This window comes from Fundulus heteroclitus, chromosome 22, assembly GCF_011125445.2.
Source record: "Fundulus heteroclitus isolate FHET01 chromosome 22, MU-UCD_Fhet_4.1, whole genome shotgun sequence".
NCBI classification, from domain to species: domain Eukaryota; kingdom Metazoa; phylum Chordata; class Actinopteri; order Cyprinodontiformes; family Fundulidae; genus Fundulus; species Fundulus heteroclitus.
Window position 1 is genome coordinate 1127097 of NC_046382.1, and position 23357 is coordinate 1150453.

General features: G+C 40.9%; 1 protein-coding gene across 1 annotated transcript in view; it reads right to left on the reverse strand.

Moving 5' to 3' along the window:
* The window catches only part of LOC118557112 (NACHT, LRR and PYD domains-containing protein 4-like), a 58244-nt gene that overhangs the window by 5129 nt on the left and 29758 nt on the right, over window positions 1-23357 (reverse strand). The window lies entirely within an intron of this gene.

Consider the following 23357-nt stretch of genomic DNA (forward strand, 5'->3'; position numbering starts at 1 on the left):
CAATATTTAATATGGCCACTGTTATGGACCTATAAATATAAATCAGTTTTGTGTTCATCATGTATTTTTCTTAAAGCAGTTAGAGTTACCCCAGTTTTAAATAATATGGTAAAACTATGTGGGTTGGACTGTACATGGGATGGGTGTTTCCAGGCTCACTAACGAAGTCACTAATGAAATCTTTCATACCGGTTATTAGCGAGTGTCCGGCAGACACTCGCTTATAACTGGCATGGAAGGGTGGACTTCAGGAAATACTACATGATAACGTTGTGTTGTGCAATTATACACTATTTAAAGTTATTTAATGTTTCATTAAAAACTCTCTGCCTGTTAAGTATTGTCTGGTGATGATCAACTGTGTAATGCTGTTTACCTGAATTAACACAATATTTCAATTAATAAATCCTCTCTACTAGGCTAGTGAAACATAACTAAACTACTAAGCAAAATGAAGATAAAAAGAAGCTAAGCTAAGGAAATATTTACATACAAACAAACAAGACAAACAAGAGTGGTTGATCATGATCAGAATAACTTAGTGAATCCTTGTTCACTGAAGGTCTGATTCCAAAAACATGGAATTGAGTTAAAACATTTGCCATGTATTTTAATCCATTTAAAATGCAACGCCCAAGTTAAACAAAACATTATTTGTTGAAATAATATTCTGAAGACCGGTTTGTCCTGCAAAATCATTTAATTCAGAATCGCTTGCCTTTGTTTATGTGATTCTACTTCCAGGCGCTAGGGGTCGCTACAGCGGTAGTCGCTAACCTGGTTAAAATATATAGTCATCAAAATTGCCTTGAGAACCGTCATTAATATACCATATTGATGCGGGAATAAGGGTCATAACACCTTCGGAGGATGGCGGAGCTTTAAATGACCAACCATAAGCAGCACACTTTTTAGCTATGTTTAATCCTTCTATTTGTGTTTAAGAAAGCGAGTTTGCAACCAGGAAAAAACTTGTTGCCAAGTCAACAGATCAACAGAGCTGTTTGCTCTGCCTCTCAGCCTGTTCGGACGCTTTTTTCTCTGCTCTCTGCTTGCTTGCTCTCTGCTTGCTTGCATTTTCCTGCCTTTTACTTTTTATCTCCTTTTTATCTCCTAACCTAAACCACAGAAAGTTGGATTTAGTTTTTATTTATTTATTTTCTTTTTATTTTCTTTTACTTATTTTTTGATTTGGATTTTGAAAAGATGCCTTCCTTCAACACAATGGACTTTGACAAGCTTTTACAGAAGATAGCTGTTATGGAACTGAAAATCTGTCGACTTGAAGTGAATTATGATGTAAACGCCGCGAATGGAAATGATACGACCCTGCCCGTGATTCCGAGCGGTGACCACCAGCCCAGCGACTCAGCGAACAAACAGTTCCCTGAGGAAAATGAGAATCCCTGGACCACTCTGGGTGCAAGACCAAAGGACCAACGAACCCCACGCCTAGACAAAGAAAACTGGCCGAGACTACAGAGAGATGTCCCAGGACAAGTAAAACAACAGCGGGCTGTTCCCACAACAAATGATAGGAGTAAACCTGCTGGAAATGCTGGAATTCCTTTACGAAACAGATTCGCTCTGCTCCAAAATGTGACCCAGGAGGACAAAAACCAGAGGTATGTCAACGATTTTCGTTCTAAGACATCAGAGAAAAGACATGCCACAGGGCCAAGGACCCTGATATTATGCAATGGTTCTGTAAGGGGGATTAAACATTTCTGTAACAAGAAAAATACAGAGGTGTTGATTTATAACGATGGGAACTGTGGCCTGGTGTCTGATTTAACAGACATCCTTCAGACAGACCTTCCAAGGATCTTGAGAAAACGTCCGACCTTGGAAAACCTCATAATACAAGCTGAAGCCCTGAAGGACGTCAACCGGATAAGAAAATCAGAAGTATTAAAAGAGGATTACATTCGTTTGTTGAAACTTGTTGATGGCCTGAATGTCAAGGTTCTTCTTAGCGGGCCTCACCCACCCGCTAACTGCGGAGACGAGATTTTTTCCAGAATTCTGATGCTAAACAAATGGCTGGAAAAAACATGCAAAGAAACAACTGTAACCTTCATAGACAACTTTAACATATTTTGGGAAAGAAGACATCTGTTCAACAGAGATCGTTTCTCTCTAAATAGGTCAGGTGCAAAACGGCTGATTTCAAACATCTTCTATTCTGTGAACCATGCGTCATCAGCTTTGTCCCAAAACAAGGAACATCCAGTGCCAAAACAAAAGATAAGCCCAGTGCAGCCCCGAACAAGCCAAGATAAAGATGGCCAGAAAGATGACACAGAATGAGGCGTTGTCAGAGCTACAGGACGATTCATCCCAGATCTCAGCAGGACAACGAAAGGACCAAGAACCTCCATCTTCACAAACACCGGTCCAGACTGGACCCGCCTCCCCTTCTTCTCCACAAAGCCCAGAAGTTCCTTTTCTGGAATTTTCTCATAACATGAACAAAGTATTTAAGATTGGCCTACAGATGACATCCTCTCCACATAGCCATTCTGCTGTGAATAAACCAGGATTCTCCAAAGGCCTCAGAGCCTCAGATCCTTCTCCTCCACGTATCACAGAACACTCTGGTACTGAGGAACTCCAAATTACTTCGCTGTGATACAGATTGGGCCCTGGCCACACGTTTATCAGACATGAGAGTTCCCAGCATCAGCCGGGGCCTTTCGCCGGAGATTATGGAATATCTGTGATAATACGTGGCAGAAATAAGAAAAACAAAAGGATAAACAGGAACAAATACTTAAAAATCATAAACTGTCAGATGCAACCTGTCACAGAGACATCATCAACCACTAAGTCATATAAACTGGGTTTATTAAATATTAGATCTCTGTCAGGAAAATCCCTTTTAATTAATGACTTCATTATTGACAATGATCTTGATGTAATGTTTTTAACAGAAACATGGCTGCATGAATTTAGTGAAGCAGCTATACTGATGGAGTCGACACCTCCAAACTACAATTTTCTTTGTGAAAGCAGACAGCAAGGAGTCTGGGGCCTGGAGGAGGTGCGGGCCACTGTGTCCGGGGTCTTGGCGGGGGGCTGCGGTGTGCAGTCAGCGGCCTACCAGGTCTGGGGCTGATGCCTCCGCTCCCCCCAGGGGGCGGGGGGCAGGGATGGCAAGGGTAAGGTGGGGGGAGGGAGTGGGTTTATTAGGTATTTAGGGGGAGGGGGGGGCTCTGGCCGGGTGGCTCGTGCGGGTCTGGTTGGCCCGCCCTCTTGGGGGGGCCCGGTCCGGGGGGCGTCTGGTCGGGGGCCGGGGCCGGGGGTCGGGCACAAGCAGTCGTATAGTCGATTTGGGGTGTCCCCCCCCCCTTTGGTCAGTGTTGGATGTGAGTGTTAAGTGGGAATGTGTGTACAGCGTCTTTTTTTTTTTTTTTTTGTGTGGCGAGTGGGGCACAAGGGAGGGATGGGGTGAATGAGGTTTTTTTTTTTTTTTTTTTTTTTTTTCAGGTATGGGTGTGGTCCGCTCCCTCTCCAAAGAACATCTCAAGTCTCCGATAGGTGCGGAGCCCATCCCCCCACGTCCTGCCCTCCTCCACTTCGTTGGCGGGCGCCTTGGCCCCCTGGCGCATTAGTTGGCTTCGGGTTTGGGGCGGGTTCCCGGGTGTGCGCCGGCCCGCTCCTGGCGGCCTCTTCGCGGGGCCTGGCCCCCCGGGGGGCGGCCGGGGCCCTCGTCGCGGGGGCGGGGCGCCCCTGGGGCCTCTGGCCCTCAGGGCCCATGGCCGGGACCACTTCAGCGGGGCTGGCTGCCGGCGGAGCCCACGGGCTCGTCTCCGCGGCTCTTGAGGGCGTCGACATTGCGGTGGCTGGGGGATTTCCTCGGGGTCGTCTCTGCTCCTTCCTTGGGGGGGGGGTTGCAGATATCCTGTGTCGGCCCCTCCTGGGCGACCTGCTTTAGGGACCCCTTTGGGAGTCCGGGGTTACGGGTCCCCTGACGCCTGCCTCTGTGCTCGGGGAAGGTGGGTCTTTGGTTCTCCACAATCACTATCAAGCTATTTCTGGATAATCTTCACCTAAACTAGTGCACTTTCACATCTCCCACTGGTGCTGGGTCCGAGGTATTAAGTGTTCACTTATATACAGTAATCTTATAATTTATTTATTTATTTATTTATGTTGTGTCACTTTCTTTTTTCAAATATCACATTACACATGTCAGCTTACATAATAATATATATGATTTAGCAATGGCATCTAGGTGTTATTAGAGTGTATCTGTTGCTTTATGTCTGTTGGTTGTGCTGTTCTTTTTGTGTCTCTTTCCAGGTGATGGAGCAGACAGAGGACATTTTATCATTCTCTTCCTTTTATCTCCTCTTTCTTTCACCTCGACTCTTTTTTTTTTTTTTTTTTTTCTTTTCTTTCACTTTTTGTTCTTCCTTTACTCTCCCATTGTCATGTCCATATAATTTGATATTCTCCTTGCAGGAATCATAATAAAGCTATTTACAAGCATAAATCAAGTGGAGCACTATGGCGAAAGCTGTTTGCTCCACTTGTAAAAGCAAAATCTGTCGAGCTCCATCTGGCATTGAGATATCAATTCCTATTGCCATAGTGCTAGACAGGACACTGGGAAAAAAAAAAAAAAAAAAAAAAAAAAAAAAAAAAAGAAAGCAGACAGCAAAGGAAAGGTGGAGGAGTAGCAACATTGTTTAATGATTCACTAAAGTGTAAAAAGGTGTTTTTAGGAAAATTTGACTCTTTTGAACATTTGGCTCTCCAGGTAAAGGGCCCGGTACGAACTATGTTTCTGAATGTGTACAGGCCTCCTAAGTCCACATCAAACTTTTTTAATGATTTTAGTGACCTGCTGTCTGTGATATGTGTTGATTATGACTGTTTAATTATTGTTGGAGACTTCAACTTTCACGTTGACAACCCTGAAGACAGAAGTGCAAAAGAACTGTGTGACACACTTAGAAACTTTGGTTTAAGTCAACATGTTAAACAGCCAACACACAAACAGGGACATATTTTAGACTTGATCATCACTAAAGGTCTAAAGATTTCACAGGTCAATGTAACTGATGTTGCCTTATCCGATCACTTTTCTGTTACCTTTGAAAGCATAATTACCAGCGACTCATTTAGCCAAAGGGACATCGTAAGAAAACGCACCTTTAAGGACAATGCCGCGGAAACTTTTATTCAAGCTTACTCTGATACTTCAACCTTGGGCTGCAACTCAGCTGATGAGCTAGTAGATAACTTTCAGTCTAAAGTCTCAGACATCATTAACTGCATTGCTCCAGTCAAAGTGAAGTTTTTTTCCGGGAAGAAAAAATCTCCTTGGAGAAATGCTCCATCAGTTAGAAGTGAAAAAAGGGAATGTCGAAAAGCTGAACGCAGGTGGAGAAAGAATAGACTCCTAGTTCACTACGACATCTATAAAGAGAGACTTTACAGATATAACTTAAAACTGAAAAATGCAAGAGAATCTTTCTTCTCTGAGATCATCAAGAAAAACATTAATAATGCTCGTGTCTTATTTTCCACAGTTGACAGGCTAACAAATCCTCCTGTGTCCGTGACTTCCGAACTCCACTCCACCAGGGCCTGCAACGAATTTGCTAACTTCTTTACTGAAAAAATCCTAAAAATTAGAGGATCACTTTGTACTACCATATCAACACCAGAACCAATGCTTTATTCAGCTGGAACTATTTCTGACAAAATGTCCCATTTCAGCGAAATAAACCACAAAAGCTTAGAGCAGATCATTCAGCAGCTAAGTTCCTCCTCCAGCTGCCTTGATGTTCTACCCACAGCTTTCTTTAAAAAAGTTTTTCCTGGCATAGCGTCTGATTTGACTCAGATAATAAACGCGTCCCTTCTGTCAGGTGTTTTCCCCCAGTCCCTAAAAACAGCAATTATCAAACCACTGCTGAAAAAGAACAATTTAGACAAACTTCTACTCCAGAACTACAGGCCCATCTCAAACCTCCCTTTTATCAGTAAAATTATTGAAAAAGCTGTATTTCAACAATTAAACACCTTCTTAACAACGACCAGCCGCTTTGACGTATTCCAGTCAGGTTTCCGCGCTCACCACAGTACAGAGACCGCCCTTATCAAGGTGTTTAATGACATCCATATAAATACAGACTGTGGAAGAACCACCGTGCTGGTACTATTGGACCTTAGTGCAGCATTTGATACTGTTGATCACTCCATTCTGTTAGAGCGCCTGGAGAACTGGGTCGGCCTCTCTGCTACAGCTCTCCACTGGTTTAAATCCTACTTAAAGGACAGGGACTTTTTTGTATCAGTAGGTAACTTTACATCGAAGATTACAAAAATCACATGTGGGGTTCCCCAAGGGTCCATCCTGGGTCCCCTCCTCTTCAATATCTACATGCTCCCTCTAGCCCAGATAATAAAAAATAACAACATCAGCTACCATAACTATGCAGACGACACACAGCTCTACATCACCATGTCACCAGGTGACTATGAACCAATTCAAGCACTGAGTAAATGCCTAGAAGAAATCAATGCATGGATGTGTCAAAATTTTCTTCAGTTGAACAAAAACAAAACAGAAGTAATAATATTTGGACCAATAGAGGAGAGATCAAAAGTTAGGTCACAGCTTCAGTCGCTTCAGCTAAAAACCACTGATCAGGCCCGAAATCTGGGAGTAGTGATGGACTCAGACCTGAACCTCCAAAAGCATCTAAAGACAATTACAAGGTCAGCTTTCTACCACCTGAAGAACATTTCTAGGATTAAAGGACTGATGTCTCAGCAGGATCTGGAAAAACTAATCCATGCGTTTATTTTTAGTAGAATTGATTACTGCAACGGTGTTTTTACAGGACTTCCTAAAAAGTGGATCAGACAGCTGCAGCTGATCCAGAACGCTACTGCCCGCGTCCTCACTAAGACTAAGAAAGTAGAGCACATAACACCAGTTCTAAAGTCCTTACACTGGCTCCCTGTATCTCAGAGAATAGACTTTAAAATACTTCTGTTAGTCTATAAATCTCTAAATGGCTTAGCACCTAAATACATCACAGACTTGTTATCAGCGTATAAACCCTCCAGACCACTCAGGTCTTCTGGCTCCAGCCTTCTCTGCATACCAAGAACCAGAACTAAACAAGGAGAAGCAGCATTTAGTTCCTATGCTCCACTTATCTGGAACAAACTTCCAGAAAACTGTAAAAGTGCAGAAAGCCTGAGTTCCTTTAAATCGAGATTAAAAACACATTTGTTTAGAATTGCCTTTGAATGTTCAAGTTAAAATGTTTTACTGTTTTCAAATGTTCTTTTTTGTTTCTACACTATCCCTACTTGCTTTTATTCTGTTTTATTTTCCAATATTTTAATCATGTAAAGCACTTTGCATTGTCTCTGTACTGAATTGTGCTATATAAATAAATTTGCCTTGCCTTGCCTTGCCTTGCCTTAACACTTGCCTACAAATTACGTCATAGGTCACGTGACACCCGGCGCAACATTTTCTATGTGACTTGCGCTAAAAAGATTTAAAAATCCACTTTGTCATCGAATTTTTAAAAAAAGAATTTTCCTCGGGTCATAATAATATGTGAACTTTCTACTTTAAACTTTGCCCAATAATAGCTAAGTCACTAATAACAATGCCCTGATGTTTACACAATTTGTAAACAAATGTGTAAACAAATAAAAATTTCATGCTGAAACATTTTTTTTGCCTCTTAAACAAAGATAGACATGGTATTAAACATTTACATAATACAAATTTTTACTACGTAATACTAATTTTAGATTGTAGAGACAAAAAAAGAAAAATTAAACAATAAAGTAGGGTGTTATCAGCGTGTAAAGAAATCACCTTTAGAACCAAACTTTGCTCAAAATGGTGATCTAATTTCAGCAGTTATAATCAGTTATTACAACCGTATACTTTTTTTTTGACCAATCTGTATAATCTGACCCAATCTGTATAATGTGATTGAACTTGACTTTGTAAAGTGCCTTGAGATGACATGTTTCATGAATTGGCGCTATATAAATAAAATTGAATTGAATTGAAATACTGCAGAAAATATGGGCAGAGTTGCTCTTCTTGCCTTTACTCCTTTGGCTCCTATGTCAGTCTAGAAGGATTCGCTCCAGCGCATAGAATATACCCTGGGTTGTCAGCATTTTGTTGATTTTACTTTACAGCATTTTCAAAAAATTCTTTGGTCCTCGTCAGACTTTTTAAACCTAAAAGACTCCCAAACCACAGATGTGGCTCCTCTTTTGGAATTAGTTCCTCTGAGTCCTCAGAGTAGATGTTTAGGCAATTGACTGGTAGGGCAGCATCTGAAAAATTCCTATCATAAAGAAAATAAAGAACGATTTTTGATACGAACTGGTATGCCACACAGGCCTAATCTAAAATTATTTTTTCCATAATGAAAGTGATTGGGGCTCATCACCCACCCACCTTACTATCACTGCTTTCATTATAACCTCTGCCTCTCTGCCTGCTCGGACGCTTTTTTCTCTGCTCCCTGCTTGCTTGCATTTTCCTGCCTTTTACTTTTTATCTCCTTTTTATCTCTTAAACAAAACCACAGAAAGTTGGATTTAGTTATTTTCTTTATTTTCTTTTACTTATTTTTTGATTTTGATTTTGAAAAGATGCCTACCTTCACCACAATGGACTTTGACAAATGGACTTTGACAAGCTTTTACAGAAGACAGCTGTTTTGGAACTGAAAATCTGTCGACTAGAAGTGAATTATGATGTAAACGCCGTGCATGGAAATGAATCAACCCTGCCTGTGATTCTGAACGGTGACTACCAGCCCAGCAACTTAGCAAACAAACAGTTCCCTGAGGATAATGAGAATCCCTGGATCACTCTGGGTGCAAGACCAAAGGATCAACGAACCCCACGCCTAGACAAAGAAAACTGGCCGAGACTACAGAGAGATGTCCCAATACAAGTGAAACAACAGCGGGCTGTTCTCACAAAAAATGATAGGAGTAAAGCTGCTGCAAATGCTGGAATTCCATTACTAAACAGATTCGCTCCACTCCAAGATGTGACCCAGGAGAATCATGACATCAGTTAGAGGTATGTCAACGATTTTCGTTCTAAGACATCACAGAAAAGACATGCCACAGGGCCAAGGACCCTGATATTATGCAATAGATCTGTAAGTGGGATTAAACATTTCTGTAACAAGAAAAACACAGAGGTGTTGATTTATAATGATAGGAACTGTGGCCTGGTGTCTGATATATCAGAAATCCTTCCAAGGATCTTGAAAGAACGCCCGACCTTGGAAAAACTCATAATACAAGCTGAAGCCCTCGGCGATGTCACCCAGATAAGAAAATCCGAAGTATTGAAAGAGGATTACATCCGTCTGTTGAACTTAGTTGATGGCCTTAATGTCAAGGTGTTTCTCAGCGGGCCTCATGTGCCCGTTAAATGTGGAGATGAGGTTTTGTCCAGAATTCTGATGCTAAACAAATGGCTGGGAAAAACATGCAAACAAACAACTGTAACCTTCATAGACAACTTTAACATCTTTTGGGAGATGGGAAATCTGTTAAGAGACAATGGTTTCCATCTAAATAGGTCAGGTGCAAAACATCTGATTTCAAACATCTTCTATTCTGTGAACCATGCACCATCAGCTTTGTTCCAAAGCAAAGCTCAACCAGTGCCAAAACAAATGATAAACCCAGTACAGCCTGAACAAGCCAAGATAAAGATGGCCAGAAAGATGACACAGAAAGAGGCTACATCAGAATTACAGGAGGATTCATCCCAGATCTCAGCAGGACAAAGAGAGGACCAAGAAAATCCATCATCACGAACACCGGTCCAGATTGCACCCGCCTACCCCTCCTCTCCACAAAGTCCAGAAGTTCCTTTTCTGGAATTTTCTCAAAGTTCTGAGAGTCTCAGATCCTCCTCTACGTATCACAGAACATTCTGGATCTGAGGACCTCCAGATTACTTCACTGTGATACTGTGATTCCAGCATCAGCCTGTGCATTTTGCCGGAGATTATGGAATATCTGTGATGATACGTGGCAGAAATAAGAAAAACAAAATGAAAAACAGGACCAAATACTTAAAAGTCAAACTGTCAGATGCAACCTGTCACAGAGACATCATCAACACTAAGTCATATAAACTAGGTTTACTAAACATTAGATCTCTGTCAGGAAAATCCCATTTAATTAATGACTTCATTATTGACAATAATCTTGATGTTATGTTTTTAACAGAAACATGGCTGCATGAATTTAGTGAAGCAGCTATACTGATGGAGTTGACACCTCCAAACTACAATTTTCTTTGTGAGAGCAGACAGCAAAGGGAAGGTGGAGGAGTAGCAACATTGTTTAATGATTCATTAAAGTGTAAAAAGGTGTTTTTGGGAAAATTTGACTCTTTTGAACATTTGGCTCTCCAGGTAAAGAGACCGGTACGAACTATGTTTCTGAATGTTTACAGGCCTCCTAAGTCCACATCAAACTTTTTTAATGATTTTAGTGACCTGCTGTCTGTGATATGTGTTGATTATGACTGTTTAATTATTGTGGGAGACTTCAACTTTCACGTTGACAACCCTGAAGACAGAAGTGCAAAAGAACTGTGTGACACACTTAGAAACTTTGATTTAACTCAACATGTTAAACAGCCAACACACAAACAGGGAAGTCGGGAGCAGAGCGAAAGGACTGGGCGGAGGTATCGCCACATATGCCGTACAGCTGAGCCCCTGAGTGGGGACGCTACAGGCTACCAGCGGCGGAAGCGCAGACACCGAGGGAAGCGAGGAGGGCTGCTTGTGAAGCTGCGCAGCCGCCAGTCGAGGATCCCGCTGCCGTCCATCTACCTGGCGAATGTCCAGTCATTGCCGAACAAGACGGACGACCTGCTGAGCCGTATGTGGCAAGGGTTAAATTCTATCACTGCTTGGAAACCAAAAAGAGGATCTATCATTAATGTTGAGCCGTCCTTGCCAAATGAACTAAATGAGTTTTATTGCCGTTTTGAAATCAGAAATGTTGAACCTGTTGTTTTTCCTGCCTGTAATGAGCAGAGTTTTAACATCATTCAAGAGGATGTCCAGAGGGTTTTGAGCAAGACGAAGGTTAGGAAGGCACCTGGACCGGATTGTATTCCTCCTCGTGTCCTTAAACTGTGCTCTGAGCAACTTGCTCCTGTTTTGACAGATCTTTTTAACATGTCACTGAAGAAGTGCACTGTTCCAGCTAGCTTTAAAAGATCATTTATAATTCCGGTGCCCAAGAAGACAACTGTGACGTGTCTGAATGACTATCGGCCAGTGGCCCTCACATCTGTCCTGATGAAAACCTTTGAGCGGTTGGTGTTGGAGTTTATTAGGGATCAAATCGATGTGTCTGTGGACCCACTGCAATTTGCATACAGGAAAAACAGAAGTGTTGAGGACGCCATTTCTTTTGCTTTAAACTCTGTCCATAAGCATCTAGAGTTACATAAATCATATGCTAAAACGCTATTTATAGACTACAGTTCAGCTATTAATTCAATGGTCCCAACAAAGCTCATTCATAAATTGAAATGTCTTGGACTTGATGATGCCATTTGTAAATGGATTTTACATTTTTTGACTTGTCGACCACAAAGGGTCAAAATCAATGGTTGTATCTCAGATGAGCTGAATGTTAGCACTGGTTCACCGCAGGGGTGTATTCTGAGCCCCCTGCTGTTTACATTGTATACTCACGACCTTGCAGCATCTCATGATAATAATGTCATAATCAAATACCCCGATGACACAACTATCATTGGGCTGATCAGCTCTAACGATGAATCTCATTATCGCGAGGAGGTGGACAATGTTGTTCGGTGGAGTAATGAAAACAACTTGCTTTTGAACACTTCAAAAACAAGTGAACTTGTTATTGATTTTTGTCACAATAGGATTCAGTCGCCTATTACTATTCATGATTCTGATGTGCAGATTATTAAGAAATGTAAATTTTTGGGTGTGACTCTTTCTCATGACTTGAATTGGAGCTCTAATACGACTAATATTGCTAAGAAAGCGAGACAGCGCCTTTTCTTTTTACGTAGGCTTTGAGAGTTTACTCAGAATACTAAGATTTTATTGAATTTTTACTATTGTGTAATTGAGAGTGTCCTAACCAGTTGTATTACTGTGTGGTTTGGTAATCTCACTCAAAAAGAGAAGAAGGCTTTGAATAAAGTGGTTTGCTCAGCCAGCAGAATTATTGGCTGCACTCTTCCGCTCCTGGAGTTCACATATAAAGCTAGAGTATTGAATCGAGCTTTACAGCTGGCTAATGATGCCTCAGGCCATCCAGCAAGGGCTTTCTTTGAGATGCTTCCCTCAGGGAGAAGGTATCGTTCTGCAAAATGTACTACTGATCGCCATTTACACAGCTTCTTCCCACAAGCTGTGATTGCTTTGAACAAAGCATCTTAAACTAGGCACTTGTATGTATGTATGTATGTATGTATGGATTTTATTGTACAGCATTCTTACTTTTATATGGAGCATTTTTTTAATATTGAGGCTTCATGTGGCTTTGTCTGTCTGTTTTCTATGTTGTGTCCTCTGATGTGTTTACGTTGACTTTGCACTCTGAGCTACTTGCACATTTTTTTCCAATGCAGGTAAAACTGCAAATGGCTAATAAAGTGAATCTGAATCTGAATCTGATATTTTAGACTTGATCATCACTGAAGGTCTAAAGATTTCTAAGGTCAATGTAACTGATGTTGCCCTATCTGATAATTTTTCTATTACCTTTGAAAGCATCATTTCCAGTGACTCATTTAGCCAAAGGGACATCGTAACAAAACACACCTTTAAGGACAATGCCACAGAAACTTTTATTAAAGGTTACTCTGATACTTCAACCTTGGGCTGCATCTCAGTAGATGAACTAGTAGAAAACTTTCATTCTAAAGTCTCAGACATCATTGACAGCATTGCTCCAGTTAAAGTGAAGGATCTTTCCGGGAAGAAAAAATCTCCTTGGAGAAATGCTCCATCAGTTAGAAGTGAAAAAAGGGAATTTTGGAAAGCTGAACGCAGGTGGAGAAAGAATAGACTCCAGGTTCACTACGACATCTATAAAGAGAGACTTTACAGATATAACTTACAATTGAAAAATGCAAGAGAATCTTTCTTCTCTGAGATCATTAAGAAAAACATTAATAATGCTCGTGTCTTATTTTCTACAGTCGACAGGTTAACAAATCCTCCTGTGTCAGTGGCTTCAGAACTCCACTCCACCAGGGCCTGCAATGAATTTGCTAACTTCTTTACTGAAAAAATCCTAAAAATTAGAGGATCACTTTGTACACCCATATCAACACCAGAACCAATGTTGCATTCAGCTGGAACTATTTCTGACAAAATGTCCCAATTCCCAAACCACAAAAGCTTAGAGGATATCATTCAGCAGCTAAGTTCCTCCTCCTGCTGCCTTGATGTTCTACCCACAGCTTTCTTTAAAAAAGTTTTACCTGTCATAGCGTCTAATTTGTCTCAGATAATAAACACGTCCCTTCTGTCAGGTGTTTTCCCCCAGTCCCTAAAAACAGCAATTATCAAACCACTGCTGAAAAAGAATAATTTAGACAAACTTCTACTCCAGAACTACAGGCCCATCCCAAACCTCCCCTTTATCAGTAAGATTATTGAAAAAGCTGTTTCAACAATTAAACAATTAAACCTTCTTAACAACGACCTGCCGCTTTGACGTATTCCAGTCAGGTTCTGTTGGACCTCAGTGCAGCATTGATACTGTCGATCACTCCATTCTGTTAGAACGTCTGGAGAACTGGGTCGGCCTCTCTGGTACAGCTCTCCACAGGTTTAAATCCTACTTAAAGGACTTTTTTTGTTTCAGTGGGTAAAGTTACATCAGAGACGACAAGCGCTTTAAAAAAAAAAAAAAAAAAAAAGCCGAACTAAATCCACAATAAAATGCCTTCTAGTGTCGCTTACAGACCAGTTCACTGCTATTGTTTTCATCCGGGTTTTTCGCGCATGCGCGCCGGACTGGAAGGAAACTAACGAGTTCTCGGCGTATTTTTCTTCTTTAGATAACGTATCTCAAGATCGTTTTAAGAGTAAGTTGATGGTTGATGGTATCATATTGCCAGATTTATACAGCAAAAGCCTGAAGGGACGCAGCCAGTCTGTGAAATGCTGACCAAGTGTTCCGTATGGCGACATATACAGCTGCCTTATAAACACGCCAGCAGTACACACAGGAGAGCATGAAAGCATGAAACCACTGGACGGCTACAATTATTTTATATCGGGACATAGAGACCAGCACCCCCCGTGACCCCATGAGGGATTAAGCGGGTCAGAAAATGGATGGATGTTTGTGTAACATCAAAAAGCGGAGTCGGACACACAGCACTTCAGCAGAGAGGACAACCCGCCCGGTAGGTTAAAACAAACATTGTTCACTAAGGATTATTTTGGTGTTTTTGTCCTATTAATCCTTTTCACAGACTCATGCCAGAGGGTTTGCATACATTGTACATGTACGTATATTAAAAAAGAAATTGCCGTAGTTGGTGGCTGTAGTGCAGACCGCGGTGAAGTTGGTTTGACAGTACTAGTTCTGTTTGTGACGTCACATTCCGAAACAGCCCGAATGTAGAATGTTCGGGCTTTTTCACTTATACAGCAAGTTTTATCGAAATTACTTCCAAACGGCGCACATAATTCACATATTATATACATTTCTTTACTCTGGTGACTATTTGAATGCATCTGGCAAAAATACATTCAGTCCAAGAGTTAGACTTTAAACTAGTCGAGAAAGGTACTTTTGGACAGTCAGAATCAAAACCAAGTCTTACTCAACCTTACAGCATCTTACTGATGACAGGTTATAAAGATTAAGATTGTCTTGGGAAGCACCTCTGAAAACAACAATTGAACCCAATGAATGAAAGGATATTATTTTAATGACATCTGAGATATCAATATGTAACAGATATAAAGAGATACAGTATATCTTAAAGTTTACAAATCTCCATTCATGTACAGCAAATGTACAAAAGGGGCCCCTGCAAATTGCTTAAAATGCAAAGTACTTGAGGTAACTACAATACACCGTTTCTGTGATTCTGAGCAGATTCAATAGTTTTGGAAGGCTGTGTGCACAGAGATCAGCAGTGTGATTGGACAAAAGCTGAAGCCTGATCCATTATTGTGTCCCCTGGGACTTTTACATGAGTCATTGCAAAAGTTAGGGAGATGATAAACGTTCTCCTCATGGTAAGTAAGGCAAGGCAAGGCAAATTTATTTATATAGCACAATTCAGTACAGAGACAATGCAAAGTGCTTTACATGATTAAAAATATAGGAAAGTAAAACAGAATAAAAGCAAGTAGGGATAGTGTAGAAACAAAAAAGAACATTAAAAACAGTAAAACAGTTTAAGTAGAACAGTCAAAGGCAATTTTAAACAAATATGTTTTTAATCTTGATTTAAAAGAACTCAGGCTTTCCGCACTTTTACAGTTTTCTGGAAGTTTGTTCCAGATCAGTGGAGCATAGGAACTAAATGCTGCTTCTCCTTGTTTAGTTCTGGTTCTGGTTCTGCAGAGCAGGCTGGAGCCAGAAGACCTAAGTGGTCTGGAGGGTTGATACACTGATAACAAGTCTGTGATGTATTAACGTGCTAAGCCATTTAGGGATTTATAAACTAACAGAAGTATTTTAAAATCTGTTCTCTGAGATACAGGGAGCCAGTGTAATGACTTTAGAACTGGGGTTATGTGCTCTACTTTCTTAGTCTTAGTGAGGACGCGGGCAGCAGGTTCTGGATCAGCTGCAGCTGTCTGATCCACTTTTTAGGCAGACCTGTGAAAACACCGTTGCAGTAATCAATTCGACTAAAAATAAACGCGATGATTATTTTTTCCAGATCCTGCTGAGACATCAGTCCTTTAATCCTAGAAATGTTCTTCAGGTGATAGAAAGCCGACCTTGTAACTGTCTTTAGATGCTTTTGGAGGTTCAGGTCTGAGTCCATCACTACACCCAGATTTCGGGCCTGATCAGTGGTTCCTAGCTGAAGCGACTGAAGCTGTGAGCTAACTTTTGATCTTTCCTCTATTGGTCCAAATATTATTACTTCTGTTTTGTTTTTATTCAGTTGAAGAAAATTTTGGTACATCCACGTATTGATTTCTTCTAGGCATTTACTCAGTGCCTGAACTGGTTCATAGTCACCTGGTGACATGGTGATGTAAAGCTGTGTGTCGTCTGCATAGTTATGGTAGCTGATGTTGTTATTTTTTATTTTCTGAGCTAGGGGGAGCATGTAGATATTGAAGAGGAGGGGACCCAGGATGGACCCTTGGGGAACCCCACATGTGATTTTTGTCATCTCTGTTGTAAAGTTACCTGCTGACACTAAAAGTCCTTTAAGTAGGATTTAAACCAGTGGAGAGCTGTAGCAGAGAGACCGACCCAGTTCTCCAGGCATTCTAACAGAATGGAGTGATCAACAGTATCAATGCTGCACTGAGGTCCAATAGAACCAGCACGGTGGTTCTTCCACAGTCTGTATTTATATGGATGTCATTAAACACCTTGATAAGGGCGGTCTCTGTACTGTGGTTCTTTTGCACTTCTGTCTTTAGGGTTGTCAACGTGAAAGTTGAAGTCTCCCACAATAATTAAAAAGTCATAATCAACACATATCACAGACAGCAGGTCACTAAAATCATTAAAAAAGTTTGATGTGGACTTAGGAGGCCTGTAAACATTCAGAAACATAGTTCGTATCGGGCCCTTTACCTGGAGAGCCAAATGTTCAAAAGAGTCAAATTTTCCCAAAAACACCTTTTCACACTTTAGTGAATCATTAAACAATGTTGCTACTCCTCCACCTTTCCTTTGTTGTCTGCTCTCACAAAGAAAATTGTAGTTTGGAGGAGTCGACTCCAACAGAATAACTTCTTCATTAGATTCATGTAACCATGTTTCTGTTAAAAACATAACATCAAGATTATTGTCAATAATGAAGTCATTAATTAAAAGGGATTTTCCTGACAGAGATCTAATATTTAGTAAACCCAGTTTATATGATTTGGTGGTTGATGATGTCTCTGTGACAGGTTGCATCTGACAGTTTATGATTTTTAAGTACGACTGATTATTCCTGTCTGTTTTCCTTTTGCTTTTCTTATTTCTGCCACGTACCATAACAGATATTCCATGTTCTCCGTCAGGAGGCTCAGGCTTATGCTGGTAGCGGTCTTGACTGATAAACGTACATTCAGGGCCCGCTGAATATCACAAGGACGTTATCCGAAGGTCTTCAGGACAGGCGTGTTCTGTGATATGTAGAGGAGGAGGAGGATCTGGACCTCTGCGTCCTTTGGAAGATGCTGATTTAGTCACAGAACTGCGGTATTCAGAATTAATATGTGGAGAGGATGTCAACTGTAAGGACTTTGTTCATGTTATGAGAAAAATCCAGAAAAGGAACCTCTGGGCTTTGTGGAGAGGAAGGCGAGGCGGGTGTAGTCTGGATCGGTGTTTGTGACGATGGCGGTTCTTGGTCCTCTCTTTGTCCTGCTGAGATCTGGGATGAATCGTCCTGTAGCTCTGATGTAGCCTCTTTCTGTGTCATCTTTCTGACAGTCTTTATCTTGGCTTGTTCGGGCTGCACTGGGCTTATCATTTGTTATTATCATTCAGGCCATCAACAAAGTTCAACAAACGAATGTAACCCTCTTTTAATACTTCTGATTTTCTTATCCGGGTGACGTCTTTCAGGGCTTCAGCTTGTTTTATGAATTTTTCCAAGGTCGGGTGTTCTTTCAAGACCCTTGGAAGGTCTGTCTGAAGGATGTCTGTTAAATCAGACACCAGGCCACTGTTCATATCGTTATAAATCAACACCTCTGTGTTTTTCTTGTTACAGAAATGTTTAATCCCCCTTACAGAACCATTGCATAATATCAGGGTCCTTGGCCTTGTGGCATGTCTTTTCTCTGATGTCTTAGAACGAAAATCGTTGACATACCTCTGATTTTTGTCCTCCTGGGTCACATTTTGGAGCGGAGCGAATCTGTTTCGTAATGGAATTCCAGCATTTCCAGCAGGTTTACTCCTATGATTTGTTTTGAGAACAGCCCGCTGTTGTTTCATTTGTCTTGGGACATCTCTCTGTAGTCTCGGCCAGTTTTCTTTGTCTAGGTGCGGGGTTCGTTGATCCTTTGGTCTTGCACCCAGAGTGATCCAGGGATTCTCATTTTCAACGGTGACCACCAGCCGTCGCTGGGCTGGTGGTCACCGTTCGGGATCACAGGCAGGGTTGTTTCATTTCCATGCGCGGCGTTTACATCATAATTCACTTCGAGTCGACAGATTTTCAGTTCCATAACAGCTATCTTTTGTAAAAGCTTGTCAAAGTCCATTGTGGTGAAGGTAGGCATCCTTTGAATCAGGTGGTTCTTCTCCATATCCACTTCATGTTGAATTCTTTCCATAAGAGCATTTTTCCTGAGAATTGCCTCCTCTGGGGAGTTGTAAAGAGGCATCTTGTGTGGATTAGCTGAAAACTAAAATAGTCCACACGGGGGAAAAAAAATCTAAATAAAAAATAAATCAAAGAAAATAAATAAAATAAAATAACTACATCCAACTTTCTATAGTTTTGGCTAAGAGATAAAAAGGAGATAAAAAGGGAGGAAAATGCAAGCAAGCAGGGAGCAGAGAAAAGAGCGTCCGAGTAGGCAGAGAGGCAGATAGCATCAGCTGAATTCAAAGTTTTTACTCCACGTGATCTGGTGGATAGAAATGGGCAGTATGTGAAAAATATGATAGATGATAAATGTAGACTTCCTGATCATTCAGTACCTTATTTATCAGGAGTAGGCTTGACTTGCAAAAAAATAAAAAAATAAATAAGAAAGCTGCATGATAATTTTCTTGATTCTGAGGCATGTGATTCAGTGCTTAAAAACATCACATGGCAGTTAGAGAATCATGTAAAAACACAGGATTATAACTACTGTTATGATTGTTTCTGTATGATGCTGGATAAAGAAATTAGACCAAAAATAAAATTGTGTAGGAAAAGTAATAAAGTGAAACTTAAAATTAAACAGTCATATTGGAATGATGAATTGCACACTATGTGGTGGTGTCTACACGTGGCAGAGAAAGACTTTTTCAAATGTGAAGATCAAATTTAGGAAAAACAGCACGCATTGACCACATTTATCTTTTATTCACTGTAGTGAGAGTAAAACTTTATGAAGTTAAAAGCACATTTGTGTCCTTGGCTGATTTTTAAAAAGCATTTGACTGGATAAACAGACCTTTTGGAATGTAAGTTACTCATTTAGAGTATTGATAGTTTGCCCTGCGATGGACTGGCGACCTGTCCAGGGTGTACCCCACCTCTCGCCCATTGACAGCTGGGGATAGGCACCAGCACCTCTCGCGACCCCAATAGGGATAAGCGAAAATGGATGGATGAAAAGATGGATGGTATTGATGGTTATTTCCATTGCAGCTTTATATAAAGCATTGGTTGCCTGTGTGCAGGTAGATGATATGCAGAAAGCCTGGTGACCTGCTCCATTGGGAGGGAAGCAAGGTGATGTTGTCTCGCCTACATTATTTGCTATTTATGTTACCGATTTGGCCCAAGAATTTAAGAGAGCTAAATTAGGAATACGTATGAAGGACTTAAATCTTACCATTCTGTTCTATGCGGATGATATTGTCTGGATTGCAGAGGACAAACTTAAATAACAAAAAATGTTTGAAATAGTGAATGATTGGTGTATTAAATTGAAGCTTATAATTAACAGTGAAAAAACTCAAATTGTTCATTTTAGAAGGTCCTTTGTCAAAGTGACTATAAAATTTATTTTGTTGTTTGCGTTGTGATCACAGGTTACCTTAATGCTAAGACAATCTGAGTCCAGTCATCAAGAAGAAGGGAGCAATGTAGTAATTTCTTTAATTGTAGAGAGATACATTGGGCTGGCTTTTGATGCAAAAAACTTTTATCACTGCAGGATACAGGAACGTGTATTTAATCCCTGCATCAAGCAGCCTCCTGAGCGCCTTTAACAATGCTGCCTCAGTTGAGAAATCCTGATAGAAGGACAACCAGCCCTGTCACCCAACTTAACACTGCCTTTGTTTCTTGCTGCATACAAGATCCTCTGTTCCACACAATGCGGTTTGCCCATTCAATCTTCATCTGTTCCTCTCATGTTCCCAGGACCTCAGGGATCCATTTCTCTAAAAAGGTGACCTGATCTTTTCCCTCAGTGCCCTCTCTCAGTCCAAGTTTTCTTACATTTTGCTGGCAACTTGGATTTTTATAATTATCCATCCTCTGCAGTGCTTTTTTTGAGTGCTGTCTCCCTCGCATTTATGTTCCTATTGTTCACTGCTGCTGTGTCCCCCAAGTCGTACATGGCCTTTTTTGACCTGCTGTGTATTAGCCAGTCCCTAAGCTTGATGTATCATGAAACTGTTGACCGTTCCGGTTTTGCGATTTTTACTTTGTTATTACAATTAAATAAAAATAATAATAATAATAATAATAATAATAATACTTTCATAGTGTTTTTTCCTAATCCTCCTCTTATATCTTTCAATTCTTATGTAATTTTGTCTGTGTTGTGTGCACCTGCCTGTTGCTTTAATCCTATAAATATCCCCATCGTGGGATAAATAAAGAATTAGCTAATGTTTTCTTATCTTAAATAACACTTTTAATAGGATATATGTACTGGGTTCTTTCAATGTCTTAATTACATTTTCTGTGTGGGCTCCAGTAGTATATGATAGATAATATCTACTTTGTAAGTTAACATGAAGTGCTGCTGAAGATGACCACTCTGGTCTACCTGGATGTTCTCTGGAGGACTGAAACGCCTCAGTAAGTGACGTCAGTTTGTGGGTCTGTCGGGGCAATCAGAGAAGTTTCGTCTCCTCTCTCCGTTTCTGTGGCTCGATGTTTTCTTGCTCATGGTTTTTCACGTGCTTATATAAAATTGTTGTGTTTCCACTGAATTTAACCGGCTTTTTACAAAACATACAGCTTGATTTTATTTACGGTATAAAAATAAAGCCAAATGGCGCTTCTTTCCCTCTTCATGTTTTACCGCTCCTGTTTTCTCTCTCTCTCCGAGTTAGAGCAGCGCGGTTGTTTGTGAGAGACACTAGAGAGCTGAGTGGGCGGGCCAGGCTGAGTCTGCGTGCTGATTGGCTGGCGCCGCTGAGCCATATACGAGAGGGGAGGGGGAGCAGCAACGTGCCGTGACACAGACTCAGAGACTTTGGATGAAGCTGCGCGCTGACTGACACTGTGACCATTTTATTGGTCCATCAGAGTGTCAGTTTTGGACCCCCCCTCTGTCCTGGGCCCAGGACAACTGACCCGTTTGTCCCCCCCTGTCGGCGGGCGTGTCTTCATTATCAAGTCGAACTTCTCAGACATCTCTATAACTGGTTTAATAACATTTTCCAGCTTACCATTCAGCATTTTGACAATATTGTCAGTTACTTGTTAAACCAGTAACTCATCACAACATGAGCCAGCGATTGTATTTTCTTAATCCTCGATATTGTCTGACTCCCAGCCTACGTTTCCTTTGCATGCTACTGCTGCCCTGTAGTTGTGGCTACCTAGCTTAGTGTTTGCATCATTCATCCTTCCCTTCCCTCGGGTTTCTCTCTTAGGAAGAAAATTTCATCTCCGGCATCATTGCACACTTAACAGTCTCCACTATATTTCTGGAAGGTTCTAGGCTAGGATACAATATTTTACACAACATCTGTCGTTTCATGCTTGCTCAGTATAAGGGATTGCTGCAAAGCCATGGACAATGCAGACGTCTCTTCTTGTGGCTCTACGTTTCTTCAGGAGTGAATGCTGCTTGTTAGTACTTTGATGCAGTCAACTGGTTCCCTTATATAGGAAAATTGTTTGACTAATCTGTTTAATCTGACCCAATCTATATAATATGATTGAATTTGACTTTGTAAAGTGCCTTGAGATGACATGTTTCATGAATTTGGCACTATATAAATAAAATTTTAATTGAATTGAATTAACATGAGAGGACCAGCAACCATGCGTCTATACTGTAGTGCAAAAAACCACATGAGACATAATTTTAACCTAAATAAGGAAACAATACAGATTCCAGACAATTGAGAAAGTGGTCATCACACTGCTGCCCTTTTGTGAAAAATGTGGGTGTGATGGTTGATCTCCTTTTTAATTCAATAACCACATCATCAAAATCCGCTTTTTCCACCTGAGGACTCTTGTAATGATTCAGTTTGATCTTCCTTGGGCTGATGTTTAAATAGCAAGCTGCACATAGCATTCTATATAGGGTTGGACCAGCATTCCCTGTAGTGTCTGAAAGTGTCTAAAATGCTACAGCCTGCCTGCTGACCAGAACAAAGAAATATGAGGCCCTCAATCCTGTTTTGTATATTCTTCATTGGACCTTTATTGATTGTTTGTGTAATGAAGAGGTGTGGTAAACATCAATGAGGTCAGACTGCCCTTGGCAGCCAGCAAGGGGAGTACAAGCTAGAAGAGAGGAAACATCTGGACGGAGACCTCTAACACTGTTTATCTGTAGTGTCCCAAAGATCTGTCAACTAGCAAGATTAATCTGTCTGTTTTTGTACTTTGAGCTAAATCTTTGCCAGAAGTGAAGTCCAGCCTGCCAAGAAGCTGGACACACGTGGACGCTATTAGTTTGCAATACACACCAGTGGATATACACAGATCGTATTGTAACACACACACATCTGTGTTCTATAAAAGGCATGTTCACTGTATTGTAATCAGAACTTTTTTCTTACACCCATTTGTACGTGTCAAGTTGAATTAAAGTTCTTGTTGGCAAGCAGAGGGACCTCATCTCCCCGAGTCTTCTTTCTTTTCAAGGTTTAACAGTTAAATAATCTCCCACAGTAACTTCTTATATAAACACTTTAAAATAGTTTATTTCTAATTATTTATTTATCATTTAAGTGAACAGTTGCAGCCATACACTGCCCTCAGAACCCTAAGGTCCACTGACCAGCCCTTGTTGGTCTGTCCCTAAAGTCCAGAGGTGATAGAGCCTTTCCTGTGGCAGCAACCAGAATGTGGAATAAAGGACTAAGAGACTCTGCCAGAGTCTCTCTGTCCTTAAGTCAGTTTAAGTCCATACTGAACACACATTTATTATCTCTGTGCTTCAACACTAGCTCAGATGAGATAAGATGTGAAAGATGTATTTTATTTATCCCATAATGGGGAAATTGTTGTAACTGGC